Source organism: Schistocerca nitens, chromosome 2 (genome assembly GCF_023898315.1).
Source record: "Schistocerca nitens isolate TAMUIC-IGC-003100 chromosome 2, iqSchNite1.1, whole genome shotgun sequence".
NCBI classification, from domain to species: domain Eukaryota; kingdom Metazoa; phylum Arthropoda; class Insecta; order Orthoptera; family Acrididae; genus Schistocerca; species Schistocerca nitens.
The window spans coordinates 1161423941-1161437978 of record NC_064615.1 but is presented as its reverse complement, the minus strand read 5'-3'; positions in this window follow the sequence as shown (position 1 = coordinate 1161437978).

The following is a 14038-nucleotide window of genomic DNA, read 5'->3' as shown; positions in this document are numbered from 1 at the left end:
CCATCTGTAGACATAGTTAGCGCACAGGTGTACCTATCTCCCCTTCTTTCTTCCCTACGTGAAGGAGAACTGTAAGGAGCTGCAGAAAGCACCATTTCCAACAATCACCATCTGTAGACATAGTTAGCGCACAGCTGTACCTGTCTTCCCCTTCTTTCTTCCCTACGTGAAGGAGAACTGTAAGGAGCTGCAGAAAGCACCATTTCCAACAATCACCATCTATAGACATAGTTAGCGCACAGCAGTACCTGTCTCCCCTTCTTTCTACCCTAGGTGAAGGAGAACGGTAAGGAGCTGCAGAAAATACTATTTCCAACATTGACCACCTAAGGACGTAGTTAGCGCACACCAGTACTTGTCTACCTTACTGTTTACTCTAGGTGTAGAAGAACCGTAAGAAGCTGCAGAAAGCAACATTTCCAACAATCACCATCTGTAGACATAGTTAGCGCACAGCTGTACCTGTCTCCCCTACTTTCTTCCCTACGTGAAGGAGAACTGTAAGGAGCTGCAGAAAGCACCATTTCCAACAATCACCATCTGTAGACATAGTTAGCGCACTGCTGTACATGTCTCTCTTACTTTCTACCCCAGGTGAAGGAGAACTGTAAGGAGCTGCAGAAAATACTATTTCCAACATTGACCACGTAAGGACGTAGTTAGCGCACACCTGTACTTGTCTCCCTTACTGTTTACCCTAGGTGTAGAAGAACCGTAAGAAGCTGCAGAAAGCAACATTTCCAACAATCACCATCTGTAGACATAGTTAGCGCACAGCTGTACCTGTCTCCCCTTCTTTCTTCCCTACGTGAAGAGAACTGTAAGGAGCTGCAGAAAGCACCATTTCCAACAATCACCATCTGTAGACATAGTTAGCGCACAGCTGTACCTGTCTCCCCTTCTTTCTACCCTAGGTGAAGGAGAAATGTAAGGAGCTGCAGAAAGGTCCATTTCCAACAATCACCATCTGTAGACATAGTTAGCGCACAGCTGTAACTGTCTCCCCTTCTTTCTTCCCTACATAAAAGAGAACTGTAAGGAGCTGCAGAAAGCACCATTTCCAACAATCACCATCTGTAGACATAGTTAGCGCACAGCAGTACCTGTCTCCCCTTCTTTCTACCCTAGGTGAAGGAGAACTGTAAGGAGCTGCAGAAAGCACCATTTCCAACAATCACCATCTGTAGACATAGTTAGCGCTCAGCTGTACATGTCTCTCTTACTTTCTACCCTAGGTGAAGGAGAACTGTAAGGAGCTGCAGAAAATACTATTACCAACATTGACCACCTAAGGACGTAGTTAGCGCACACCTGTACTTGTCTCCCTTACTGTTTACCCTAGGTGAAGAAGAACCGTAAGAAGCTGCAGAAAGCACCATTTCCAACAATCACCATCTGTAGACATAGTTGGCACACAGCTGTACCTGTCTCCCCTACTTTCTTCCCTACGTGAAGGAGAACTGTAAGGAGCTGCAGAAAGCACCATTTCCAACAATCACCATCTGTAGACATAGTTAGCGCACAGCTGTACCTGTCTCCACTTCTTTCTTCCCTAGGTGAAGGAGAACTGTAAGGAGCTGCAGAAAGAACCATTTCCAACAATCACCATCTGTAGACATAGTTAGCGCACAGCTGTACATGTCTCTCTTACTTTCTACCCTAGGTGAAGGAGAACTGTAAGGAGCTGCAGAAAGCAACATTTCCAACATTCACCATCTGTAGACATAGTTAGCGCACAGCTGTACCTGTCTCCCCTTCTTTCTTTCCTAGGTGAAGGAGAACTGTAAGGAGCTGCTGAAAGCAACGTTTCGAACAATCACCATCTGCAGACATAGTTAGCGCACAGCTGTACCTGTCTCCCCTTCTTTCTTCCCTTGGTGAAGGAGAACTATAAGGAGCTGCAGAAAGCACCATTTCCAACAATCACCATCTGTAGACATAGTTAGCGCACAGCTGTACCTGTCTCCCCTTCTTTTTACCCTAGGTGAAGGAGAACTGTAAGGAGCTGCAGAAAGCAACATTTCCAACAATCACCATCTGTAGACATAGTTAGCGCACAGCAGTACCTGTCTCCCCTACTTTCTTCCCTACGTGAAGGAGAACTGTAAGGAGGTGCAGAAAGCACCATTTGCAACAATCACCATCTGTAGACATAGTTAGCGCACAGCTGTACATGTCTCTCTTACTTTCTACCCTAGGTGAAGGAGAACTGTAAGGAGCTGCAGAAAGCACCATTTCCAACAATCACCATCTGTAGACATAGTTAGCGCACAGCTGTACCTGTCTCCCCTACTTTCTTCCCTACGTGAAGGAGAACTGTAAGGAGCTGCAGAAAGCACCATTTCCAACAATCACCATCTGTAGACATAGTTAGCGCACAGTTGTACCTGTCTCCCCTTCTTTTTTCCCTAGGTGAAGGAGAACTGTAAGGAGCTGCAGAAAGCACCATTTCCAACAATCACCATCTGTAGACATAGTTAGCGCACAGCTGTACATGTCTCTCTTACTTTCTACCCTAGTTGAAGGAGAAATGTAAGGAGCTGCAGAAAGCACAATTTCCAACAATCACCAGCTGTAGACATAGTTAGCGCACAGCTGTACCTGTCTCCCCTACTTTCTTCCCTACGTGAACGAGAACTGTAAGGAGCTGCAGAAAGCACCATTTCCAACAATCACCATCTGTAGACATAGTTAGCGCACAGCTGAACCTGTCTCCCCTTCTTTCTTCCCTAGGTGAAGGAGAACTGTAAGGAGCTGCAGAAAGCACCATTTCCAACAATCACCATCTGTAGACATAGTTAGCGCACAGCTGTACCTGTCTCCCCTTCTTTCTTCCCTTGGTGAAGGAGAACTGTAAGGAGCTGCAGAAAGCACCATTTCCAACAATCACCATCTGTAGACATAGTTAGCGCACACCTGTACTTGTCTCTGTTTCTTTCTACCCTAGGTGAAGGAGAACTATAAGGAGCTGCAGAAAGCAACATTTCCAACAATCACCATCTGTAGACATAGTTAGCGCACAGCTGTACCTGTCTCCCCTACTTTCTTCCCTACGTGAAGGAGAACTGTAAGGAGCTGCAGAAAGCACCATTTCCAACAATCACCATCTGTAGACATAGTTAGCGCACAGTTGTACATGTCTCTCTTACTTTCTACCCTAGGTGAAGGAGAACTGTAAGGAGCTGCAGAAAGCACCATTTCCAACAATCACCATCTGTAGACATAGTTAGCGCACACCTGTACTTGTCTCTCTTACTTTCTACCCTAGGTGAAGGAGAACTGTAAGGAGCTGCAGAAAGCACCATTTCCAACAATCACCATCTGTAGACATAGTTAGCGCACAGCTGTACCTGTCTCCCCTTCTTTCTTCCCTAGGTGAAGGAGAACTGTAAGGAGCTGCAGAAAGCACCATTTCCAACAATCACCAGCTGTAGACATAGTTAGCGCACAGCTGTACATGTCTCTCTTACTTTCTACCCTAGGTGAAGGAGAACTGTAAGGAGCTGCAGAAAGCACCATTTCCAACAATCACCATCTGTAGACATAGTTAGTGCACAGCTGTACCTGTCTCCCCTTCTTTCTTCCCTAGGTGAAGGAGAACTGTAAGGAGCTGCAGAAAGCACCATTTCCAACAATCACGATCTGTAGACATAGTTAGCGCATAGCTGTACATGTCTCTCTTACTTTCTACCCTAGGTGAAGGAGAACTATAAGGAGCTGCAGAAAGCACCATTTCCATCAATCACCATCTGTAGACATAGTTAGCGCACACCTGTACTTGTCTCTCTTACTTTCTACCCTATGTGAAGGAGAACTGTAAGGAGCTGCAGAAAGCAACATTTCCAACAATCTCCATCTGTAGACATAGTTAGCGCACAGCTGTACCTGTCTCCCCTTCTTTCTTCCCTAGGTGAAGGAGATCTGTAAGGAGCTGCAGAAGGCACCATTTCCAACAATCACCAGCTGTAGACATAGTTAGCGCACAGCTGTACATGTCTCTCTTACTTTCTACCCTAGGTGAAGGAGAACTGTAAGGAGCTGCAGAAAGCACCATTTCCAACAATCACCATCTGTAGACATAGTCAGCGCACAGCTGTACCTGTCTCCCCTACTTTCTTCCCTACGTGAAGGAGAACTGTAAGGAGCTGCAGAAAGCACTATTTCCAACAATCACCATCTGTAGACATATTTAGCGCACAGCTGTACATGTCTCTCTTACTTTCTACCCTACGTGAAGGAGAACTGTAAGGAGCTGCAGAAAGCACCATTTCCAACAATCACCATCTGTAGACATAGTTAGCGCACAGCTGTACCTCTCTCCCCTTCTTTCTTCCCTTGGTGAAGGAGAACTGTAAGGAGCTGCAGAAAGCACCATTTCCAACAATCACCATCTGTAGACATAGTTAGCGCACAGCTGTAGCTGTCTCCCCTTCTTTCTTCCCTAGGTGAAGGAGAACTGTAAGGAGCTGCAGAAAGCACCATTTCCAACAATCACCATCTGTAGACATAGTTAGCGCACAGCTGTACATGTCTCTCTTACTTTCTACCCTAGGTGAAGGAGAACTGTAAGGAGCTGCAGAAAGCAACATTTCCAACGATCACCATCTGTAGACATAGTTAGTGCACAGCTGTACCTGTCTCCCCTTCTTTCATCCCTACGTGAAGGAGAACTGTAGGGAGCTGCAGAAAGCACCATTTCCAACAATCACCATCTGTAGACATAGTTAGCGCACAGCTGTACCTGTCTCCCCTACTTTCTTCCCTACGTGAAGGAGAACTGTAAGGAGCTGCAGAAAGCACCATTTCCAACAATCACCATCTGTAGACATAGTTAGCACACAGCTGTACATGTCTCTCTTACTTTCTACCCTAGGTGAAGGAGAACTGTAAGGAGCTGCAGAAAGCACCATTACCAACAATCATCATCTGTAGACATAGTTAGCGCACAGCTGTACCTGTCTCCCGTTCTTTCTACCCTAGGTGAAGGAGAACTGTAAGGAGCTGCAGAAAGCACCATTCCCAACAATCACCATCAGTAGACATAGTTAGCGCACAGCTGTACCTGTCTACCCTTCTTTCTTCCCTACGTGAAGGAGAACTGTAAGGAGCTGCAGAAAGCACCATTTCCAACCATCACCATCTGTAGACATAGTTAGCGCACAGTTGTACATGTCTCTCTTACTTTCTACCCTATGTGAAGGAGAACTGTAAGGAGCTGCAGAAAGCACCATTTCCAACAATCACCATCTGTAGACATAGTTAGCGAACAGCTGTACCTGTCTCCCCTTCTTTCTTCCCTAGGTGAAGGAGAACTGTAAGGAGCTGCAGAAAGCACCATTTCCAACAATCACCATCTGTAGACATAGTTGGCGCACAGCTGTACATGTCTCTCTTACTTTCTACCCTAGGTGAAGGAGAACTGTAAGGAGCTGCAGAAAGCAACATTTCCAACGATCACCATCTGTAGACATAGTTAGCGCACAGCTGTACCTGTCTCCCCTTCTTTCATCCCTACGTGAAGGAGAACTGTAGGGAGCTGCAGAAAGCACCGTTTCCAACAATCACCATCTGTAGACATAGTTAGCGCACAGTTGTACCTGTCTCCCCTAATTTCTTCCCTACGTGAAGGAGAACTGTAAGGAGCTGCAGAAAGCACCATTTCCAACAATCACCATCTGTAGACATAGTTAGCGCACAGCTGTACCTGTCTCCCCTACTTTATACCCTAGGTGAAGGGGAACTGTAAGGAGCTGCAGAAAGCACCATTTCCAACAATCACCATCTGTCGACATAGTTAGCGCACAGCTGTACATGTCTCTCTTACTTTCTACCCTAGGTGAAGGAGAACTGTAAGGAGCAGCAGAAAGCACCATTGCCAACAATCATCATCTGTAGACATAGTTAGCGCACAGCTGTACCTGTCTCCCCTACTTTCTTCCCTATGTGAAGGAGAACTGTAAGGAGCTGCAGAAAGCACCATTTCCAACAATCACCATCTGTAGACATAGTTAGCGCACAGCTGTAGCTGTCTCCCCTTCTTTCTTCCCTAGGTGAAGGAGAACTGTAAGGAGCTGCAGAAAGCACCATTTCCAACAATCACCATCTGTAGACATAGTTAGCGCACAGCTGTACATGTCTCTCTTACTTTCTACCCTAGGTGAAGGAGAACTGTAAGGAGCTGCAGAAAGCACCATTTCCAACAATCACCATCTGTAGACATAGTTAGCGCACAGCTGTACCTGTCTCCCCTACTTTCTTCCCTACGTGAAGGAGAACTGTAAGGAGCTGCAGAAGGCACCATTTCCAACAATCACATCTGTAGACATAGTTAGCGCACAGCTGTACATGTCTCTCTTACTTTCTACCCTAGGTGAAGGAGAACTGTAAGGAGCTGCAGAAAGCACCATTTCCAACAATCACCATCTGTAGACATAGTTAGCGCACAGCTGTACCTGTCTCCCCTACTTTCTTCCCTACGTGAAGGAGAACTGTAAGGAGCTGCAGAAAGCACCGTTTCCAACAATCACCATCTGTAGACATAGTTAGCGCACAGCTGTACCTGTCTCCCCTTCTTTCTTCCCTAGGTGAAGGAGAACTGTAAGGAGCTGCAGAAAGCACCATTTCCAACAATCACCATCTGTAGACATAGTTCGCGCACAGCTGTACATGTCTTTCTTACTTTCTACCCTAGGTGAAGGAGAACTGTAAGAAGCTGCAGAAAGCAACATTTCCAACATTCACCATCTGTAGACATAGTTAGCGCACAGCTGTACCTGTCTCCCCTTCTTTCTTCCCTAGGTGAAGGAGAATTGTAAGGAGCTGCAGAAAGCACCATTTCCAACAATCACCATCTGTAGACATAGTTAGCGCACAGCTGTACATGTCTCTCTTACTTTCTACCCTAGGTGAAGGAGAACTGTAAGGAGCTGCAGAAAGCAACATTTCCAACATTCACCATCTGTAGACATAGTTAGCGCACAGCTGTACCTGTCTCCCCTTCTTTCTTCCCTAGGTGAAGGAGAACTGTAAGGAGCTGCAGAAAGCACCATTTCCAACAATCACCATCTGTAGACATAGTTAGCGGACAGCTGTACCTGTCTCCCCTTCTTTCTTCCCTAGGTGAAGGAGAACTGTAAGGAGCTGCAGAAAGCAACGTTTCCAACAATCACCATCTGTAGACATAGTTAGCGCACAGCTGTACCTGTCTACCCTTCTTTCTTCCCTTGGTGAAGGAGAACTGTAAGGAGCTGCAGAAAGCACCATTTCCAACAATCACCATCTGTAGACATAGTTAGCGCACAGCTGTACCTGTCTCCCGTTCTTTCTACCCTAGGTGAAGGAGAACTGTAAGGTGCTGCAGAAAGCACCATTTCCAACAATCACCATCTGTAGACATAGTTAGCGCACAGCTGTACCTGTCTCCCCTACTTTCTTCCCTACGTGAAGGAGAACTGTAAGGAGCTGCAGAAAGCACCATTTCCAACAATCACCATCTGTAGACATAGTTAGCGCTCAGCTGTACATGTCACTCTTACTTTCTACCCTAGGTGAAGGAGAACTGTAAGGAGCTGCAGAAAGCACCATTTCCAACAATCATCATCTGTAGACATAGTTAGCGCACAGCTGTACCTGTCTCCCCTACTTTCTTCTCTACGTGAAGGAGAACTGTAAGGAGCTGCAGAAAGCACCATTTCCAACAATCACCATCTGTAGACATAGTTAGCGCACAGCTGTACCTGTCTCCCCTTCTTTCTTCCCTAGGTGAAGGAGAACTGTAAGGAGCTGCAGAAAGCACCATTTCCAACAATCACCATCTGTAGACATAGTTAGCGCACAGCTGTACATGTCTCTCTTACTTTCTACCCTAGGTGAAGGAGAAATGTAAGGAGCTGCAGAAAGCAGCATTTCCAACAATCACCATCTGTAGACATAGTTAGCGCACAGCTGTACCTGTCACCCCTACTTTCTTCCCTACGTGAAGGAGAACTGTAAGGAGCTGCAGAAAGCACCATTTCCAACAATCACCATCTGTAGACATAGTTAGCGCACAGCTGTACCTGTCTCCCCTTCTTTCTTCCCTAGGTGAAGGAGAACTGTAAGGAGCTGCAGAAAGCACCATTTCCAACAATCACCATCTGTAGACATAGTTAGCGCACAGCTGTACCTGTCTCCCCTTCTTTCTTCCCTAGGTGAAGGCGAACTGTAAGGAGCTGCAGAAAGCACCATTTCCAACAATCACCATCTGTAGACATAGTTAGCGCACAGCTGTACATGTCACCCTTACTTTCTTCCCTAGGTGAAGAAGAACTGTAAGGAGCTGCAGAAAGCACCATTTCCAACATTCACTATCTGTAGACATAGTTAGCGCACAGCTGTACATGTCTCCATTACTTTCTACTCTGGGTGAAAGAAAACTGTAAGAAGCTGCAGAAAGCACCATTTCCAACAATCACCATCTGTAGACATAGTAGCGCACACCTGTACATGTCTCCCTTACTTTCTACCCTACGTGAGGAAGAACTGTAAGGAGCTGCCGAAAGCACCGTTTCCAACATTAACATTCTGTACACATAGATAGCGATCAGCTGTACATGTCTCCCTTACTTTCTACCCTTGGTGAAGCAGAACTGTAAGGAGCTGCAGAAAGCACCATTTCCACCATTCACCATCTGAAGACATAGCAGCGCACAGCTGTACATGTCACCCTTACTGTCTACCCTAGGTGAAGGAGAACTGTGAGGATCTGCAGAAAGCACCATTTCCAACATTCACCATCTGTAGACATAGGTAGCGCACACCTTTACATGTCTTCCATACTTACTACCCTTGATGAAGACGAACTGTAAGGAGCTGCACCAAGCACAATTTCCAACATTCACTGTGTGTAGACGTAGTTAACGCACTTCTGTACATGTCTCCTTACTTTCTACCCTAGGTGAAGAAGAACTGTAAGGAGCTGCAGAAAGCACCATTTCCAACATTCACCATCTCTTGACATAGTTAGCGCACTCCTTTACATGTCCCCATTACTTTGTACCCTTGATGGAGAAGAACTGTATGGAGCTGCAGAAAGCACCATTTCCAACATTCACCATCTGTAGACATAGTTAGCACACAGCTGTACATGTCTCCATTATTTTCTACCATAGGAGAACGAGAACTGTTAGGAGCTGCAGAAAGCACCATTTCCACCATTCACCATCTGTAGACATAGCTGCGCACAGATGTACTTGTCTCCCTTACTTTCTACCCTATGCGAAGGAGAACTGAGAGGACCTGCAGAAAGCACCATTTCCAACATTCACCATCTCTAGACATAGTTAGCGCACAGCTGTACATGTCTCCCTTACTTACTACCCAAAGTGAAGGAGAACTGTAAGGAGCTGCAGATGGCACCATTTCCAACATTCACCACCTCTAGACATAGTTAGCGCACTGCTGTACATTTCTCCCTTACGTTCTACCCTAGGTGAAGGAGAACTGTATGGAGCTGCAGAAAGCACCATTTCCAACATTCACCATCTCTAGACATAGTTAGCGCTCTGCTGTACATGTCTCCCTTACTGTCTACCCTAGGTGAAGGAGAACTGTAAGGAGCTGCAGAAAGCACCATTTCCAACATTAACCATCTGTAGACACAGTTAGCGCACAACTGTACATGTCTCCCTCACTTTCTACCCTAGGTGAAGTAGAACTGTAAGGAGCTGCAGAAAGCACCATTTCCAACATTCACCATCTGTAGTCATAGGCAGCGCACAGCTGTACATGTCTCCCTTACATACTATCCTAGGTGAAGGAGAACTGTAAGGAGCTGCAGAAAGCACCATTCCCAACTGTCACCATCTGTAGACATAGTTAGTGAACAGCTGTACATGTCTCCCTTACATTCTACCCTAGGTGAAGGACAACTGTAAGAAGCCGCAGAAAGCACCATTTCCAACATTCACCATCTCTAGACACAGTTAGCGCACACCTGTACAAGTCTCCCTTACTTTCTACCCTTGATGAATAAGAACTGTAAGTAGCTGCAGCAAGCACAATTTCCAACATTCCCCGTGTGTAGACATAGTTAGCACACTCCTGTACATGTCTCCCTTACTGTTTACCCTAGGTGAAGAAGAACTGTAAGGAGCTGCAGAAAGCACTATTTCCAACATTCACCATCTTTAGACATAGTTAGTGTACAGCTGTACATGTCGCCCTTACTTTCTACCCTAGGTGAAGGAGAAGGAGAAGTGTAAGGAGCTGCAGAAATCACCATTACCAACATAGACAATCTCTGGACATAGTTAGCGCACTGCTATACATGTCTTCCTTACTGTCTACCTTAGGTGAAGAAGAACTATAAGGAGATGCAGAAAGCACCATTTACAACATTCACCATCTGTAGACATAGTTAGCGCACAGCTGTACATGTATCCCTAACTTTCTACCCTAGGTTGAGGATATTTTTAAGGAGCTGCAGAAAGCACCGTTTCAAACATTCACCATCTGTAGACATAGTTAGCGCTCTGCTGTACATGTCTCCCTTACTGTCTACCCTAGGTGGACAACTATATGGAGCTGCAGAAAGCACCATTTCCAACATTCACCTTCTGAAGACCGTTAGCGCACAGCTGTACATGTTTCCCTTACTTTCTTCCCTAGGTGAAGGAGAAATGTAAGGAGCTGCAGAAAGCACCATTTCGAACAATCACTATCTGTAGACATAGTTAGCGCACAGCTGTACATGTCTCCCTTACTTTCTACCCTAGGTGAAGGAGAACTGTAAAGAGTTACTGAAAGCAACATTTCCAACATTCACTATCTCTTGACATAGTTAGCGCACACCTGGACATGTCCCCATTACTTGCTAACCTAGGTGAAAGAGCACTGTATGGAGCTGCGGAAAGCACCATTCCCAACATTCACCATCTGTAGACGTAGTTAGCGCACAGCTGTACATGTCTCCCTTACTTTCTACCCTAGGTGAAGGAGAACTGTAAGGAGTTGCTGAAAGCACCACTTCCAACATTCACCATCTCTTGACATAATTAGCGCACACCTGAGCATGTCCCCATTACTTGCTAACCTAGGTGAAAGAGAACTGAATGGAGCTGCGGAAAGCACCATTTTCAACATTCACCATCTGCAGACATAGTTAGCGCACAGCTGTACATGTATCCCTAACTTTCTACCGTAGGTTAAGGATATTTTTAAGGAGCTGCAGAAAGCACCATTTCCAACATGGACCATCTCTGGACGTAGTTAGCGCACTCCTGTACATGTCTCCCTTACTGTTTACGCTAGTTGAAGAAGAACTGTAAGGAGCTGCAGAAAGCAGCATTCCTAACATTCACCATCTATAGATATAATTAGCACACTGCTGTACATGTCTGTTACTCTCTACCGTAAGTGATGGAGAACCGCAAGGAGCTGCAGAAGGCACCATTTCCAACATTAACCATCTGTAGACACAGTTAGCGCACAACTGTACATGTCTCCCTTACTTTCTACCCTAGGTGAAGTAGAACTGTAAGGAGTTGCAGAAAGCACCATTTCCAACATCCACCATCTGTAGTCATAGGCAGCGCACAGCTGTACATGTCTCCCTTACATACTATTCTAGGTGAAGGAGAACTGTAAGGAGCTGCAGAAAGCACCATTTCCAACAATCACTATCTCTTGACATAGTTAGCGCACACCTGGACATGTCCCCATTACTTGCTAACCTAGGGGAAAGAGAACTGTATGGAGCTGTGGAAAGCACCATTTCCAACATTCAGCATCTGCAGACATTGTCATCATACAACTGAACATGTCTCCCTTACTTTATACCCTAGGTGAAGGAAAAATGTAAGGAGCTGCAGAAAGCACTGTTTCCAACATTCACCATTTCTAGATATACTTAGCGAACAAATTCCCCTTCTGTCCCCTACTTTCTACCCTACGTGAAGAAGAACTGGAAGGAGCTGCAGAAACCACCATTTCCAACAATCACCGTTTGTAGACATAGTTAGCACACAGCTGTAAATGTCTCCCTTACTTTGTACCCTAAATGAAGAAGAACTATAAGGAGCTGAAGAAAGCTTTCTTACCAAAATTCACCATCTGAGGACATAAATACTGCACTGCTGAGTATGTCTACTTTACTTTCATTTCCAGGCGAAAAAGAACTGTAAGGAACTCAGAAAGGAATATTTCCAACATTCACCGTCTGCAGACATAGTTAGCGCACATCTGTACATGTCTCCCTTGCTTTCTACCCTAGGTGAAGGAGACCTGCAAGAAGGTGCAGAAAGCACCATTTCCAACATTCACTATCTGTAGACATAGTTAGCGCACAGCTGAACATGTCTCCATTACTTCCTACTCTGGGTGAAAGAGAACTGTAAGGAGCTGCAGAAAGCACCATTTCAAACATTCACCATCTGTAGACATAGTATCGCACACCTGTACATGTCACCCTTACTTTCGACACTTGGTGAAGAAGAACTGTAAGGAGCTGCAGAAAGCACCATTTCCAACATTCACCATCTCTTGACATAGTTAGCGTACTCCTGTACATGTCCCCATTACTTTCTACCCTTGATGGAGAAGAACTGTATGGATCTGCAGAAAGCACCATTTCCAACATTAACCATCTGTAGAGTTAGTTAGCACACTGCTGTACATGTCTCCCTTAATTTCTACCCTTGATGAAGATAAACCGTAAGGAGCTGCCGAATGCACCATTTATATCATTCACCATCTGTAGGCATAGTTTGCCCACAGCTGAACATGTCCCCCTTACTTTCTATCCTAGGTGAAGAGAACCTGTAAGTAGCTGCAGAAAGCACCATTTCCATCATTCTCCATCTGTAGACACAGTTAGTGCACAGCTGCTCATGTCTCCCTTACTTTCTACCCTAGGTGAAGGAGAACTGTAAGGAGCTGCAGAAAGCACCATTTCCAACATTCACCATCTCTAGACATAGTTAGTGCACACCTGTACATGTCTCCTTTACTTTCTCCCTAGGTGAAGGAGAAATGTAAGGAGCTGCAGAAAGCACAATTTCCAACATTCACCATCCGTAGCCATAGTTAGCGCACAGTTGTACATGTCTCCCTTACTTGCTACCTTAGTTGAAGGAGAACTGTAGGGAGCTGCAGAAACCACCATTTCCAACATTCATCATCTGTAGACATAGTTAGCAGCGCACCTGTACATGTCTCCCTTACTTTCTTCCCTAGGTGAAGAAAAACTGTAAGGAGCTGCAGAAACCACCATTTCCAACATTCATCATCTCTAGGCATAGTTAGCGCACAGCTCCACATGTGTCCCTTTCATTCTTCCCTTGATGAAGGAGAACTGAAAGGAGCTGCAGAAAGAACGTTTTCCAACATTCACCATCTCTAGACATAGTTAGCCCACACCTCACATGTCTCCCTTACATTCTACCCTTGATGAAGGAGAACTGAAAGGAGCTGCAGAAAGCACCATTTCCAACATTCGCAATGTGTAGTCATAGGTAGCACACCGCTGTAGATGTCTCCCTTACAATCTACACTAGGTGAAGGAGAACTGTAAGGAGCTCCTGAAAGCACCATTTCCAACATTCACCATCTGTAGACACAGTTAGCGCACAGCTGTACATGTCTCCCTTACTTTCTACCCGAGGTGAAGGAGAACTGTAAGGAGTTGCTGAAAGCACCATTTCCAACATTCACCATCTGTAGACATAGTTAGCGCTCTGCTGTACATGTCTCCCTTACTGTCTACAATAGGTGAACAACTATAAGGAGCTGCAGAAAGCACCATTTCCAACATTCACCATCTGTTGACATAGTTAGCGAACACCTCCACATCTGTCCCTTAATTCCTACCTTCGGTGAAGAAGAACTGTAAGCTGCTGCAGAAAGCACCTTTTCCAACATTCACAATCTGTAGTCTTAGTTAGCGCACAGCTGTACATGTCTCCCTTACTTTCTACCCTCGGTGAAGAAGAACTGTAAGGTGCTGCAGAAAGCACCTTTTCCAACATTCACCATCTCTTGACATAGTTAGCGCACACCTGGA